The sequence below is a fragment of the Uranotaenia lowii genome, chromosome 1, assembly GCF_029784155.1.
Source record: "Uranotaenia lowii strain MFRU-FL chromosome 1, ASM2978415v1, whole genome shotgun sequence".
Lineage (NCBI taxonomy): Eukaryota > Metazoa > Arthropoda > Insecta > Diptera > Culicidae > Uranotaenia > Uranotaenia lowii.
This window is the reverse complement of record NC_073691.1, coordinates 109,668,719-109,681,120: the sequence shown is the minus strand read 5'-3', so window position 1 is coordinate 109,681,120 and position 12,402 is coordinate 109,668,719.

The window sequence follows — 12,402 nt, the reverse complement described above, 5'->3', positions numbered from 1 at the left end:
ATTTTTTTCTTTCCGACGCCATCTTGGAATCCAAGATGGCAGCTTCAACTGAATTTAAAATGCTGTTAATCAATGAAAATCGCTTGAGCACAACTTTTTTCACGTAATACTACATTAAAACTACTATTTTAAAACAATTTAGATCATTTTAAATCACTTTTATTATTTTTTCATTATGTTTCTAATGCATTTAGAACATTTCTTGTTTTGTTTATAGTTTTTGATTTTTTTTGCCATTTATGTAATTCTTTTATTCCTATCATGCTATTATGTCTAAATTGTATTGGTCTTATTCTAGCGAAAACTATAAGGTTATGTTGTTTCTGTTAACCGTCTGATTTTGGCACATGTGCCAAATTCGATGTTGCCAAAATCGAATGTTGCCAAAAACGAACGGGGTCTGTATTGTGGTGGTTTTTGTGGGATTTTCAGTCACTTACAGATTTTCAGAGAAACGCGAAAAGAGATATTTGACTTCTTTCATTTAGCCTTAGCACCCAATACAATATATTTGGGAGTTTCATGCTATTTTCATTCATTTACAGTATTTTTAAGTTCAGCTGAAGCCACCATCCTGGATTTCAAGATAGCGTCAGAATGCAAAAATAAACTTTTTATAGCTTATCCCAATTGACAAATACCCATATTTTGGAGGTTTCATGCGATATTCAATGATTTAGAGCATTTTTTTAAGTTTATAGAAAGCTGCCATCTTGGATTTCAAGATGGCGTACGATAGCAATATTCGACTTCTACTCGTTAAGCCCTTTCACCCACTACCAATTTGGGTTTCATGTCATTTTAAGTCATTCACTACATTTTAAAGTTTAGCGGAAGCCGCCATCTTGGATTTCAAGATGGCGTAAGATAGCGTAATTCAACTTCAACCGGTTGATTTCTTTTAACTTATACCCCTATAATATAGGTTTTATGCGATTTTCAGTCATTTACAGTATTTTTAAGTTGAGTGGTAGCCGCCATCTTGGATTTAAGATGGCGACGGGCAACGAAATTCAACTTCTACTCGTTTATTACTTGCTCCTTATAACCATATTGTGAAGGTTTCACGATATTTTCAGTAATTTACAGCTTTGAAAATAAAAGCGGAAGCCGCCATCTTGAAATAATGATGGCGTCAAGCATTTTTTTCCTACTATTTGGGCCCTTTCACTCAATACTCATATTGTAAAGATATTCATACCACTTTCGGTGATTTCAAGTTTTCAAAGATGTATTTTTTTAATTGTAACTCAAAACCAACACGCATAACTTACCAAAAATGGGAGTTCCATTTCAAATATGTGCTATCTAATCTGAGCGTGTCCTGTTTTGACATTTTGATCGAGAACTGTCACTAAGTTTTATGGCGGTTTAATAATCAGGCACTGAGTGCTATTATAGAACATGCAAATGAAAGCTTGGAGCAAACTTTTAAGTTTGTGTTTTATTATAGTTTTAAAATAGCATGCATAACTCTTTCAAAATAACTAAAACAGTATGTTTAATAAAAGTTTTATTAGCGTTTTCAAAACCATCTGAAAACATATGGTCGAAAAAAAATATAAGCATTCTGCATGACCATAATAAAACCGTCATAAAACGAGCTGCACAAAAAATGCCATAATTAAACCATAATAAAACTTCCTAATGCTAGTTGGCATAATCTGTGTTACTTGGGCTATCATTTACCGATCGAAACCAATTTCTACCTGTCATTGAACAAACCTCTTGCTAATTTTGAAGATTTGACATTTCACTGCGGAATATTTTTTCACTGTGGTGAGTTCCCGTTCGCGTCCGAGTTCACAAGAACTGTAAACCGGGCTTAACATTACAAACGTCTTAGAATACAGAAGCTTTTTATAAAACTTCAAGCGTTTAATTCTCTGACCTACAAGACCCCTCCTCTAACGACTCGAGATCATAACTCCGCTTGGTTTGGCTCGAGACCCTCTCTTCTTCGCCCGTCCGTGTGCCGAATCGAGAACAGCTTATCCTGGACACGCGCCTGTCACAGCACTCGTCCGGGACTTTACAAAACTACTCGGATAATTCCCGGCGAAGACGTCATCCTACACCGACTCGAGTGACTCACCCGCCGACGACGTGAAGTCACCCAACCCGAGAGTAGTTCGCGTCGTAAATACTCTTCCTCCTACGAGTTCTACTGCGAAGAAGGTCAAGTCTTATCATCGCAGCTTCCTTCGCAGGGAGAGCGTTCTACTTAGATACTCCGGGCGGTGGAGGTATCTTACATAACGTTCGCGACGTACCTAACAGCTCGGTATACGCGGAAGGTAGAGTCTTATCATTGTATACTTTACTGCTAGGATCGGACGCAGTGTGACACTACTCGAATGCCTAGGCTTTCTGCCCGCCGTGTGCCAGATCGAGAGCAGCTTATCTTAGACTTACGCCTGTCACAGCACACGTACGGGTCTTTAACGCTTGGGACTCAGATGAATCCCGACGGTGATTCGATTGCCACAATCGTATACCCCCATGGCAAAACTCAGATTTGCCAACCGCTTGGTGTCGTCAATGTTTCGATGACCCAACTTGCGATGCCATTCGTGCACGCAATTTTTCTTGCTGCACTGGTCCGAGGCTGCAATCACCCGCTCCACCATCTGGATGTGGTACAACCCGTTTCTGTGTTGAGCCGTGGTTGCGATACGACTGTTTTTCGAAATGGTGCAACAGTCTTGATTGAAGAATACCTCGGCTCCCTTCTGCACAAGCTTGCCAACCGAAACCAGGTTCATTTGGAGATCAGGAACGTAGAGAACCTCGCCCGTCATAGTATTCTCGGTACCTTGGCTACCATAGCAAAAGATTTTGCATGAGCCAACTCCTTCGACCACTGCTTGCTTGCCATCAGCAACCGTCACCGTCCTCGGAATACTTCGGTTTGACTCCATCTCATGGAACTGATTCTTATCAGCACACATGTGCGAGCTTGTGTGCTGACACTTGAAATATATTTTGCCTCCTCAGTTGCCTCGAATGTTTTGACCCTTGCCCAGCCAGGTAAGCTGGCTCAACTTACCAGAGAAGCTAGCTGCCTCAAGCAAGAGATATTGGGACTGAGCGAAGTCCGTTGGCCTAACACTGGAGAACACAAGACACAGTCTGGGCAAGTACTGCTTTACTCTGGCATACGAGGAGAACACGCTACTCGGGAACGAGGAGTTGGTTTCCTATTAAGCCCGCAGGCCCATGCGGCCCGTATAAGATGGGAACCGATCAACGAAAGAATAATCGTAGCCAGATTCAGAACACGGGTTAGAAACCTTACAATGGTCCAGTGTTGTGCGCCAACTGACGTTGCCGATTTGCAGAGAGAATTCCGAAGGGTGACATTCAAATCCACTTAGGCGACTTCAACGCAAAGATTGGCTCCGATAATCAGGACTTTGAGCGCATCATGGGGCGCCATGGTCTAGGACAGGTGAGCGAAAACGGAGAGCTGTTTGTAGAATTTTGTGGCAACAACAACATGGTGATCGGCGGATCGCTCTTCCCCCATCGACCAGCACATAAGGTCACTTGGGTATCCCGAGATGGCCGAACAGAAAATCAAATTGACCACATCTGCATCAGCCGAAAATGGAGAAGGAGCCTTCTTGATGTCCGCAACAAACGAAGCGCAGACATTGCATCTGACCATCACCTCGTCCTTGGCGAGATACGACTGAGAGTTGCGCGTGTCCAACGGCGCGAGGAGAAAGTCGGGTGTCGATACGACGTCCGCCGGTTGGAGAATCAAGAGGTGAAAAGGGCATATGTTGAACAGCTAGAATCCCGAGCCTCGGAGTTGCCGGCAGACGGAACAGTCGAAGAACAGTGGTGTGGAATCAAGAATGCCTTTATCACCACGAGCCAAGGTACTCTCGGTAAAGTTTGTGGAAGACGAAGTGAATGGATGTCGGATGAAACCTGGAGGATGATCGATGATCGGAGAAAGGCGAAAGTCGGAATTGAGCAGGCATGTACCGGGTCAGCCAAAGCAGCCGCCCGCTTACGATATGCGGAGCTGGAAAAGGCAGTTAAACGAGCTTGTAGACGAGACAAGAGAGCCTGGACAAACTCCCTAGCCGAAGAGGGAGAGAGAGCCGCTGCCATCAGCTCAAGCGTTGGACTGAGCATTTTGAACAACTCTTCCGAGTTACAAATAGCAATGGCCAACAGAACCCGCAGCTCGAGGCGCCCACAGTAAGTCGCATTAATGGCGTCAACTCGGAAGCGCCCTCGCTGGCTGAAATAGAAGCGGCAATCAAGGACATGAAATCCAACAAAGCGCCTGGAATCGATTGCATTCCTGCTGAAATGCTCAAAGCCGACTCTGCCTTGTCTTCACAAATGTTGCACCGTCTTTTCGCTGACATTTGGGATACTGCAACATTCCCGGCCGACTTGATGCAGGGTATCCTCGTAAAGGTCCCGAAGTAAGGAGACCTGACAGAGTGCGGTAACTGGCGTGGCATAACTTTGATCTGTACAACCCTCAAAGTACTCTGCAAAGTGATCCTGAACAGGATCCAGGAGAAAATCGACGCTACACTCCGACGGCAACAAGCTGGATTCCGATCCGGACGATCATGTGTGGACCACATCACAACGCTACGGATAATACTGGAACAAATCAACGAATTCCAGGACTCTTTTCTGCTGGTGTTCGTTGATTTCGAAAAAGCATTTGACCGACTGAACCACGAAAACATCTGGGCTGCTCTTAGACGACGAGGGGTCCCAGTGTTGTGATAGGGCGGCAAATGAAAAGCGATGCACTAGTACTGATAGCAGACTACATTTATAGTTTTGTAGTGCTTCAATTCTACGGAATAAATGATACATTATTACTCTTAATAAAAGGCGTGTTGGTTGTATAGTGGTTGATTTATTATTACTAAAGAGTTGTAGGTTGGCACGTGGTTTATAAAGGTAACAGCATAAAACAAGATTGCTATGATGAATCAAATATTATAAAACAACTGTTACTTCGATTTCTTCAACACCCCCTCTCAGTTGTTGGTGCCAACTAACCCGATCATCTTCCTCAGCTTCGCAAACGTAGGTAGGGGTAACGACTTCGTAAGAATATCAGCCACCTGGTTTTGAGTCTCGATGTACAACAGCTTCACCTTCTTCTCAGCAACAGCATCTCGGACGAAATGAAATTTAACATCGATATGTTTGGCTCGTTTCGTCTCCTCCTTTTCGGCCATCGCAATCGCACCCTGGTTGTCCTCGAAAACAGGAATCGGAAACAAATTTGCGGTTTCCTGCAAATCTGACATCAGGCCAGCTATCCAAATGGCCTCGCTTACCGATGAACTCATGGCTATATACTCAGCTTCGGTTGAGGACATGGCCACACACCGCTGCTTCTTCGACGACCAGGCCACCGTACACCCAAAGACTTGTACCAAGAATCCAGTCACACATTTCCGATCGCATTCGTCACTGGCATAATCTGCATCAACGTAGGTTCGTACCAAAACTTCTTGCGGGTTCCTCCTATAGGCCAGCTTGAGATCCTTGGTCGCCTTAAGGTACCGTAATACCCTTTTAGCATGCTTCCAATGTTGTTCTCCGGCAGCATCTTGGAATCGTGCCAAATAGCCAACCACGTAGCACAAGTCCGGTCTTGATCCCAGCATCAGGAACATCAGGCTGCCTACCAACTCTCGGAAGGGATGGTCGCAGGGTTCAGCACACTTCTTCAGTTGCAACTTCGCTTCAGCAGGTGTGCTAACAGGACGACACTCACTCAATCCAAATCGAGCAAGAATCTTCTGGATAAGAGCCTCTTGAGACAAATAAAGAACATCTGCTTCGCGTTCAATCTTGATGCCCAGGAAGTAGTGCAGCTCATTCAAGTCCGTCATTTCAAATTCTAGTTTCAGCATGGCCTTGATTTGCTGAATTTTTCCAACGTCCCTCGCAGCTACCAGCAGATCGTCGACATAGATCACAATGTAGACCACGTGCTTGCCTTCTCCCCGGATGTACACGCAGTAGTCATGCTGCGACCGCTTGAAACCGTTTCGAATCAGGACCATATTGAAACGCTCGTTCCAGCAACGTGGTGATTGTTTCAAACCGTAAATTGATTTCTTCAATCGACACACCACACCATCGGGCTGGCCTTCTACCCCCTCTGGAACACGCATGTAGACTTTTTCCTGCAGGATCCCATTCAGGAAAGCCGTCCGCACATCCATCTGGTGGATCTTCAGACCTCGGTTAACTGCAATTGCCAAAACTGTCCGGATAGTTGACAATTTCGCCACCAGAGCAAACGTCGCCTCGTAGTCCACATTCCGTCGTTGCATGTAGCCCTTTGCTACCAGCCTTGCCTTGTGACGAACGGGGTGCCCATCAGCATCACACTTCAGTGTGAACACCCACTTACACGGAACCGGTCTTGCTGATTCTGGACACTGGACCATCTCCCACGTTTGGTTTTTGGTTAGCGACTCCAACTCGTCCGCAATAGCTCGTTTCCATTGCTCTTCAAACGGATGACCATGGACCTCGGAATAGCACGATGGAATCTGTTGGGAATCGACAGCAGCAAGGACTCTATATGGTGAAATAAAATCATTGAACCAACCTGGCGTTCTGCGCTCCCGACCACTAGACCTCGGAACACTCTCCTTAACAGATTCGTTCCCATTTATGTGTGGTGGGAGCGCCGCAGTGTTGTCAGCAACGCCATTCGCCATCTCTACGGACTCGTTCCCGGATTCGTATTCAGATCCATCACTATGATCAGACTCATTATTTGGAACTTGGGTCTGTTCGCCATCGTCGTCAGTTGGACTTGGTTTCACCAATTGTGGAACCTCTTCCGGAATCACAATTCTCCTGTCAGCTTCGTTCTCGGGGACCCGAAATGGAAAGCAAGTTTCGTTAAACTTTACATCTCGAGCCACAAACATCTTCCTGGTTCCTTGATTCCACAGCCTGTAACCGTTCGGGGAATAACCAAGCATCACACACCTTTGGCCACTCGGATCTAGCTTGGTTCTCTTCTGCTTCGGAATCCAGGCAAACCCTTGGCAACCAAACACTTTGAGCTTTCCGACATCCGCTTTCTCGCCATGCCAACACTCCGCCGGTGTTCGGTTCCCTGGTACAGCATCAGTTGGACTGCGGTTTGTTGTATACACCGCATTCAGAACCGCTTCTCCCCACAGGTACTTCGGAGCACCCGATTCAACCAACATCGCTCGTATTTTCTCCACAATCGTCCGGTTGAACCTTTCCGCTACTCCATTCTGCTGCGGTGTGTACCCAACAGTCGACTCGATTGTTATTCCACGCTTGCTGTAATACGCCAGTTGCTCGGTGGAAAAATATTCTCGTCCCAAATCACATCGCATGTTTTCGATTTTCTGCCCAAACTTTGCGGTCGCCATAGCTTCGTACGCCTTAAAGTACTCGAACACTTGACTTTTCTGCTTCATGAGGTACACAACAGCAAAATGGGTAAAATCGTCCAGAAACGATACGAAGTACTGACATCCATCAACGGTTTTCGGTGTTATCGGACCACACACGTCTGTGTGAACACGTTCCAATGGCCGCCGGGTTCTGGGACGCTGCTTGTTGAACGGTTGCCGAATCATTTTACTTTCAGCACACGTTTCGCAGAAGCCACCTTCTTTCTCAATATCGCCGATTCCATGCACCATCTCGTTCATTTTCAACCGCCTCAAGTTCGGAAAACTCAAGTGATTGAAACGCTTGTGCCACAACTGGAACGCTTCGCTATTTGTCGACACCACCATGGCAGCAACGTTTCTCTTGGGATGCATCTTGAGATAGAACAGATTGTTTTTCAAGTTCGCTACAGCCAATTCCGAACCATCCTTCTCCAGCACTGCTCGACCATCTTGAAAGTTCACCTTGACACCGGCTTGGATCAATTTCGATACCGAAAGCAAATTATATTTCAGCTTCGGAACCAACAGCACACTTTGCAACGAAAACACCAAGTTGTTTTTCACCGTTGCCTTGACGACACCTTCCATCGTAGCAGTCAATTTTTCGCCATCCTTCGCAGTTTCTATGGTAACGGGTTCAAACAACTTTTTCAGCTGCCAGAAACTTTTTTCACTGCTCGCCATGTGCCAGCTGGCACCTGAATCCAGGATCCATTCATGCTCAGCACCCGAATCGACGTCGTTGAAAACCATTAGTGCCACCTCCTTGTCAACCGGAACGCTTGCTGCCTGGGCACGTGCTCGACGATTCCTTGAACTCGAACAGTCCTGCTTTTTGTGGCCGACGTCTCCACACGAGTAGCACCTTCCTCGAAATCCGTTAACCTTCACGAATTTCTTGTTCCGTGACGATTTGGTTGCTAATGCCGACTCTTCTGGAACGCTTACGTGGTTTTCCCGACCAGTCCTCTTCTGCTCTTCAGCCAACAGTCGAGCTTTCACCAGATCAATTTTCAGCTGGTCCTCGGGCAAATTTTCCATTGCAGTTGTCACCACATCATATGACGGTGGCAACGAAATAAACAGCTGGCTCACTGTATCCAACTCCGAACAGGTCGCCCCAGCGTCCTTCAGCTTACGGACCAACTCGTCAAACCGCCGGAAGTGGTCCATTAGCGCCATTCCTTCCTCCATCTTGAGTAGAGACAACGACCGACGAATATAGTTCTGCGCCGAAAATCCCTTCTTGGAAAACGTGTTCGCCAAGGACTCCCACATCGCCTTTGCCGTGTCCTTGTCCCGGACATACTCCAGATGACTGTCCGCGATGTACGCCACCAACAAAGCCTTCGCCTTTTCGTCCATTTCCCGGAATAGAGCTAACTCCGCCGCAGCTTCTGGTGCGTCCTCCGTTAGAGCTCTCTTCACGCCACTTGCCGACATCTGCGTCTCGACTCGGAATCTCCAGACGTCGTAGCCTTCACCAGCGAATTGGACAATACCGGCTTTCTTCGCGCTAGCCATCTTCAACTGCTTCGAGAATTTTCCAAAATTTGCGAAAACTGGGCCCATAACCTCTTAATAAAAGGCGTGTTGGTTGTATAGTGGTTGATTTATTATTACTAAAGAGTTGTAGGTTGGCACGTGGTTTATAAAGGTAACAGCATAAAACAAGATTGCTATGATGAATCAAATATTATAAAACAACTGTTACTTCGATTTCTTCAACAATTACAAACATGGTTCAAAATGAATTTATAGGTTAGAACTTACAAATCAGTGACCCTAGCTATTCCAGCCCTAAAACAACTCAGTTCAACCTCGTATCGAGAGCAAAGAGTCCTGTGGACAATATTCTGGGTAATTTGCGGCGTTATACAATAAAATTAATAAAAATTACCGATTTGCTACTTTTAGCGCTCTGTTCAACAGAGATGGTCAACCCAATATCAGCGCTTTTGCCTGACACTAAAATACAAAAGTTAATAACGAGCCACTTTAAACTACATGTATACCTACATGATCCTAGGCTCCTGATTCCAAAAATCAACGATAATTAACAAAACGGAACACTTCGAAATTTAGTTTTCAGTACAAATACAAACTTTCTGCTTCTACGCAGTACGCAACTCGATACGAAATGGCTAACAGAAGTGAAAATTTCCTCGTGCGGTCACTTTTGGCGGCAACGATGACGTTTAGTTTTCGCTGTTATTTCTCAGCGACTTTTGAACAACCGCGGACTGGCACGGTGGCCAGTTTTCCAACACCCAGAGAAACTAGTCCATCTCATCGAGGCCTTTTCGGCACGACGGTGTCTTGTCCGAACCAATCCCGGTAACTGCTGAAGTGAGACAGGGATGTATTTTGTCACCGCTGCTTTTTCTCATCGTAATGGATGAGATCTTGACTGGATCGATGGCTGTAGACCAAACCGAGAATTGCCGTGGAATCCTTCAGCAATTGAGCAACTGAACGACCTTGACCTGGCAGACGATATTGTTTTGTTCGCCCAAACACAACAAGACATGCAGAGCAAACTCGACGACCTCACCGAAAGCTCTGGTAGCAGGTCTCAAAATCAATGTCGGAAAGACCAAGTCGATGGAAGTCAATACAGAAAATCGTTCCAATTTCGTGATAACTGGACAACAGGTTGAGACAGTGGAGTGCTTCCAGTATCTTGGTAGCCAGATTACGCCTGATGGTGGTACCAAGAAGGACATCGAAACCCGGATCAGAAAAGCCCGATTTTTGTTTGCGAGTCTCCGAAACATCATGCGGAACATCATCCGCGCTTGGTGGCCTGGCAACTGGATCTCAAACGTTGAACTTCATCGCCGGTGTCATCAAAAGGCGCTAGAAATCGAGATTCGGGAACGTAAGTGAAATGGATTGGGCACACACTGCGAAGAGGTGAAAACGAGATTTGCAGAGAGGCGCTTGACTGGAATCCAGATGGGCATCGAAGAAGAGGCAGGCCTAGAAGCTCGTGGCGGCGAAGTCTAGCCACTGAAATCCGCACAGTTGACGAGAACCTTAGCTGGCAGCAAGTGAAGACGCTGGCTCCGGATCGCCAGCAGTGGAGATCTTTTATCTCAGCCCTATGCGTCGGTCAATCGGCGCCGGACCCTTAGGTAGTTGCCTCGGAAAACAACTTCGCTCGATTTTTGTGCGTGCCGTTCTTCTTAGTTTTGAGCCACGCCGCACAATCTCGTTTTCGATAACCAGATTCCCCGCAGAAGTAGCAAACGATGTCTTGATTGCCACGACTGCACCTGGTTCAACGGGAGTTTCTCCAGCAACCAGAAGAGAGGTGGCCGACGCAGAAAACACCAATACCAAACACCACAATCGAGCTTCGAGTGTGCCACATGTCCCACACTTTCAAGACGAACGAACCTATCATCGATGTGAGTCTGTTGGGATCTGTTGCGTTTACAGATTTATCTCCAACTGTCGAGGTTATTCCGGACGCCACCGAACGATTGAAGAGATTGGTGATCCGTGACGTCTTCCGATCGAGAAACACAGTGTCATCTATCATCGTAATTGGATAATTGCCAATGGTGCAAAGTAAAAAGGAGCCGACCGCACGTATCGCACGCCTTTCCTGAGCCGCTTCAGTCATGTGGGAGTCGACTATTTTGGACCGTTTGAAGTAATCGTGGGATGTCGTGTCGAGAAACGGTGGATTGAACTTTTCACGCGCCTGGCGGTCCGTGCAGTGCACCTGGAAGTGGCACACACACACAAGTTGTGATTCGTGTATCACGGCAATTCGGAGATTCGTGCTGCGCAGAGGCCCTCATATTGTTATCTTCTTTGACAACGGCCAACCTGAAAGGAACTTCAAGAGCAGATTCGTCGAATCGGAACAGACTGCGCTATCGTGTTCACTAACGCTTCAATCCACCTTTTGCACCCCATATGGGGGGTATATGGGAGCGGATGGTACGAACGGTCAAGACGACTATGGAAACCTGAATGCGGAACACCGAATGAGCGATGAAACACACTAAGACCGTTATTGCTGAGGCGCTTACGCCGAACCATTTTTTGCGTGGCATGGTAACCGAACTGAAGGATCTTTGCATAGCGCTAACAAGTCTGGCAGAGGCACTTCGAAGCACTTACCAGAGGTTCCAGTGCATCGCCGATGAACTATGGAAGCGGTGGCTAAAGGAATATATGCCGTCGTTGAACGTGAACGCTGAAGCCAGGCGGTTTAGTGTATATCACGGATGATCAAAACAGCAACGGATGGGTCCGTGGACAAGTAGCTGAAGTCATCGTTGGAAAAGACGGCCGTGTTCCACAGGCGGTGGTTCGCACTTCCTGTGGACTGTTTCGGCGACCTGTGGCTATACTCGCAGACATAGAGATTGAGGCAATTGGTAAATCTGTCTAGGAAACAGGGTCGGGGAAATGTTAAAACCAGTGAGCACAGATTCGAAAATCCCTTCAGCTGACCTCCCTGGACGGACGTAAGTGACAGTGGCTGAAAAAGGGCAAAGACTGATTTTCGCTTGCGATCGGAAGAGAAAAGTTGAAGCTATAGAAAGTTGTCGAAAAATGATATTCAAGTTTAATTCTGTATTCTCGAAAACGATTCGATTAGGTCAGATTAGTGGGTAGCAGCATCTCACGAGTCCAGGCACATTTTTATTGTAGCAGCCAAAACTAAAAGAGCTGATTCAAACGAGCAGCTACTTAAGATGCCTTACTTTCCCGAACAGTTGACTGCTAATCAACGGAGTAAAAATTTATAAGATTTACTAAGTTAGTTTTTAATTTTACTTTTAAACAACAAATATGATCGTTGAAAATGTTACATTACCTTAAAATGTTAACTGAAGCCAACGCCAATGGAACACTTTGCAGCCAAGCATTTTCTCTCGATCGAAAAAACAATCACCCGCCGGTCGCCAGTTAATCGGGATCATAT